Below are 5,241 nucleotides of genomic sequence, written 5' to 3'. Positions count from 1 at the left end.
CTTGAGCCCAGGAGTTGGAGGTTGCTGTGAGCTGTGATGCCACGGCACTCTACCCAGGGGGACAGCTTGAGGCTCTGTCTTAAAAAAAAAGAGCAGAGAGTTCAGATTACAAATAAGAGGTCCAAGGGAACTGTCTTCTTGCTGTGCAAAGCTTGGATGTGACAGTCACCCTGCCACACCAACACTGTTTTTACAAGAGCAGACATTGAAACCCAGAGAGGTGGAGTCATCACATAGTGCCACACAGGAAGATGGTGGCAGCATCAGGACCTAGGATACTTCTCCCTTGGCCCAATGTGCTTACTGTGTTTGTACCCTGACACCCAGTAAGTTATCCTGTAACCTCAGAACCAACTCAAACAGATTAACCATTGCTTAAGCTGTTAACACACAGCACAGAGCCAAAATCCCAAGATGTACAGAGCCAAAATCCCAAGCCACACAGCTCAGCCATGAGCAAGAGTTTGCAAAAGCTGTAACCTCCTAACTGAAAGCACCTGGCAGATTGGCTGCAGGGGCGTCACCAGCGACTAGCTAGAAACGCCAGGGAGGCTCAGCCCTGGGTCCAGGAGGCAGATTAGAGTTGCCTCTTATCTCCTTGCCAAGCAATTCTCAGTAAACCTTTTTCTTTTTTCAAAAGTCAGTGCCGGGCAGCACCTGTGGCTCAAGGGAGTGGAGTGCTGGCCCCATATACCAGAGGTGACGGGTTCAAACCTGACCCTGGCCCAAAAAAAAGTCAGTGCCACAATTCAGGCTTCCGTGCCGGTGAGGAGGTGAGCCCATTGCTGGGGGCAGTCCTATTAACCTGAGCCTGCCCAACTGACCCTCCCTCCGTCCTCCACGGATTTACAAACGCTGCTCTCTCTGGGCCTCCCTATGTCTGACCCGAGTCGTTCTTGCTGGAGTCTGCCTGGCTCCCCAGCTAGCCAGCAGCAGTAGCCCCAGCACTCAGACCCTCTGTCACTCCTGCGGGCCATTCTGTGGCAGGACTGGCAACGCTACTCCTGTTCCCAGGACTCAGAAACCCTAGAGCAGCGTTTTCCAACCATTTTTATCTCACAGCACACCTGAACCTATAGTTCAACTTCACAGCAGACTTAAATTATGCTGGTCAAAATAAGTGTTAAAAAAAAAAAAAAAGGAATATATTTACTGTGCTTTGAACTTCTTTAGAAAATTACCTAATAAATGATCTTTAAATTTTTCGTGTGCCGTGGCACCCCAGGTGAAGCTCACTCGTCTAAAAGTTCGAAGTGTCTGAATTGAAATTCTCACTGCCCTCCAAAACAACTTCCCATCCTTCGGTGGCTAACATTTCACTCCAAACATAATCCTTCTGGTTTAAAATTTACTAAATCCAAAGACCCTGGGGAGAGGGGGAGCCCGTAGCACCTTTTCTTCCTCTGCTTATCCCACCTGTGGGACATTCTCTCCACAGTCACATTGCTCATGATTTGCAGAGATTGGAAAGTCCTGGGTTTTCAGTAAGCGTCGAATCCTTCCCTGCGGTCGAGCCAGACAGCCAAGGGCTCCTACAAGGTCTTGGCGGCCTTGCGGGTTCGGCGTCGGCGGGAACTTGGCCGCACCGCGGTGCGTGGGCGCCCCCTGGTGGAACTTAGGCCACACTGCAGCCCTCCGTGGGGTGTCTGCTTAGACGTTATCTGTTCCTTACATTTTAAATAAATAATACTAACTGCCGGCCTGAACCCCAAACCAAGCTCTAGAAGGTAGTGGGCTGTTGACGGGAGGAGGGCGTGGGCATAGTGCAGGGCCAGACTCGAGGCCTAAACAAGTTAATGCCAGGACAGTACCAGGACAGATGCCCCCAGCCCGGACCCCGGGAACCGGGTGTAAATTGCAGGAAGAAGGGAGGAAGGACGCTGTCCACAGGTATCACCAACAGCAGCATTTCCCAAACCTGCCTGCTCTTCCCAGTCACTTGGGGAGCTTCTGATCCAGTGAGTCTGGAGTGGGACTCACAGAGCTCTGAGGGGAAGCCAAGGTCACAGGCTGCTGACTGCAGGCTGACACCCTCTTCCTAGTGACAGTACCACAGGCCCCAGGTGAAAACACCTGATGGAGTGGAACAGAACTACATTAGACTCATTAGACTGCCAGGAACAGCAGCAGGTCATGTGACCACGAGAGCCCAGAGTCCCAGAAGGCGCTGGGAGATGTCCCACACAGGAGCGCACAGAGTCCAGCACCGGACCTGGATGAGAGAGGCTTTTCATTGTCCTCTTTCCACTTGTCACTGGCTCTTTTCGTTTCTTTCCTGCATCTTTACTTCATCCCATGTCAATGACATGGAAATGACATCACTACTGTCATCATCGCCACCACTGTCATCGCTCAGGACCTTTTCCTGCTCAGAATAACAGTTGAGCCATTCCTGGTCAGATTTTCCAGGCCTGAGGTTTGGGTTTGCAACCAAATAAGCTCTGTTGTTAAAGCAGCTTTGTCATAGCGCCTCCTACTGGGGATGCCGGCCAGCCAGGTGCCTGGAGAGGAACCTCTGTCCAGGCAAGCTGCCCCTGGTGTCCACAGCAGATGGGTGTGACAAAGTCCTGGGGTCAAACAGTTGAGGCCACATCTGTAAACAGGAATAAAGGGTAAAGAATGGGGGCAGAATGTGAAAGACCAGTCAGGGCCGGCGGGAACTTAGAGCAGGAAGTGAGAAGGGACAGAGAGGCCTGGGTGTCACCCCTGAACACACACCACTGAGGCATCAAAGGTCTGCTCCACTGAGGGCCAGACTGGTGGCATGTGTTATAACTCAGTTGACTAAGCAGTCCTGGTTTGCCCAGAGCTGTCCCAGTTTTGAAAAGGAAAGTCCCTTGTTTCAGGAAACCCCCTCAGTCTCTGGACACTTTTCACATCATTCCCCCATGACAAAAAGAAAGAGGAGGTGTGTTTAGAACGCTCTAGGGGACGTGTTTATGTGTGTAGGTTCTGTGTCGCCACCAGCCCCCCAGTAAGTAAGGACTCCACCACTCACTGCTTACACAATCGCCCATTTTTAAAGTTCGCCTTTGAGTAAAACCAACCTTGCCCGGATTGCTCCAAATTATAGATCAATCAGTCCTCTTAGCCCCCTTCCTGTTTTCTAATCTGATGCTTGGAGAAAGCCTTTTCGTTCTTTTCTGACTCAAGAGTAAAACAAAGAAAAATTAAGAGCAGGACAGTCAGTAAAAGATATTCCTTCCCGCCACAAGTTTCTATCCATGCCTCTCACTGGCCAACCGCGTTTTCTCTGTACTCAAAACATCCTGAATCCCAAAACACACCGCCTCCAACTGTCCCCACCTGCGTCCCTAGTGTGGTGGTTCTCAAGCTACAGGGACTTCAGAATCCTCCGAGGAGCTTATTACAACTCTAATTCCTGGGCCCAAGTTTCTGACTCAGGATGTCTGGGTGGGGCAGATAACGCCCATTTCCTGCCAGGTCCAGGGTGTGACCCATTGTATTCCAGGGCCAGGACTCCAGGAGAGGACCCTGCCCTGTGGGCTATGGGCTTTTCCTTCTAATTGTGGCAAAATAAACATAATAAAATTTACCATATTAACCATTTCTCAGTGTACAGTTCAATGGTGTTCAATACGGTCGTGTTGCTGTTGGACCTTCACCACCCTCCTTCTCTCGAATGCTTTTCATCGTGCAAAACTGAAACTCTGTACCTACTAAACAATAATTCTCCATTTGCGCCTTCACTCAGTCCCTGGCAAACCCCTGCTACCGTCTATAAATGGGGCCACTCCAGGGAGCTCAGAGAAGTGGAATCATACATTGCTTTTCTTTTTGTGACTGGTTTAGAAAGGTCCTTGAGGCCCATCCCTGTTGCACCCTGTTTTAGAATTTCTTTCTTTTTAAAGGCTGAATGTTCCATCGTGTGCACACACCACCTAACTTTATCCATTTGATACCGGACAAGTGGCACCCCAGCCAGCTCAGCCGAGCGGGGCTGGAGGACCTGCCGCCTCTGTCTTGGCAGTGTTGGTGGCGGCAGCCGGCAGAGGAACCAGCAGGCTGGAGCGTAGGCAGGGGGGGGGGGGGGCTTCCCTCCCCCAACAGAGGCTCCAGTAGCCAAAGGAACCCAACACGTGCAGAGAAAGACACTGGCGCCGTGCTGTCTCCTCACGTGGACTTCTGGCCATTCCTCCAGTGCATCCCTGATTGGTCCGTTTTCAAAACCTACTCCTGATTAGTCTATTTTCAAGCCCCAAAAGCTCATTGGACAACTGCCCCTATATAAGCCAGAGACCCGGCAGGCAGGCTTAGCAGATCTCAGGAGAAAGAGCAGAAGAGCAAAGAGGTGTGATTCCGTAACACTTGTATCCTGCTCTATGAAATTTGCCTCTTTGTAAGAGCTGTAAACACTCACAAGAGGGTTTTCCCCTTTGTAAGAGCTGTAAACACTTGCAAGGAGGTTTGCTCCTTTATGAGAGATGTAACACTTGTATTATATAAATCTATCTTGGTTTGGTACCTGTGGCTCAAGCAGCTAAGGCACCAGCCACGTGCACCTAAGGTGGCAGGTTTGAATCCAGTCGGGGCCTGCCAAACAACGACAGCTGCAACCAAAAAATAGGCAGGTGTTGTGGTGGCTGCCTGTGGTCCCAGCTACTTCGGAGGTGGAGGCAGGAGACTTGCTTGAGCCCAGGACTTGGAGGTTGCTGTGAGCTGGGATGCCACAGCACTCTACCTAGGAGGATAGCTTGAGGCTCTGTCTCAGAAAAAATAAAAAATAAATATCTTACTGCTAATTCTATCCTACAAGGAGGTTGGCTTGTTATAAGAGCTATAACACTTACACCTGTTGAATAAAACCTATCCTGTGGTCCTTCGCTTCAAATCGCTGAGACCAAGAGCCTGGAAATTCAGTATAAAAAATCCGGTATCAGATTCATTGGTGGATGGACACTTGGTTGCCTCCACGTTTTTAATGATACAATTGTGCATAATGTTGCTATGAACGTGGAAGCCCAAATGTCTCTGCCTTTTCTTTTCTATAGTTAGAAGAGCAATTGCTGGGTCATACCCCTACCATTGCAGGGTAGTTCTAGTCTTAATATTTTGAGGAATCACCATACTATTTTCACAATGGCTCACTATTTTTGCCACTTCACATTCCCACCAACAGTGCACAAGATTCCAGTCCTTCCTCATGCTCCAATACTTGTTATTTTCACTTGTTTCAACAGTAGCCATCCTAGGCTCTGGGGCTTTGAAGCTACATGGTTA

This window comes from Otolemur garnettii, unplaced genomic scaffold, assembly GCF_000181295.1.
Source record: "Otolemur garnettii isolate 467f Iridium unplaced genomic scaffold, OtoGar3 scaffold00197, whole genome shotgun sequence".
Lineage (NCBI taxonomy): Eukaryota > Metazoa > Chordata > Mammalia > Primates > Galagidae > Otolemur > Otolemur garnettii.
The sequence above is the reverse complement of the archived record's forward strand: the minus strand, read 5'-3'. Positions refer to the sequence as shown.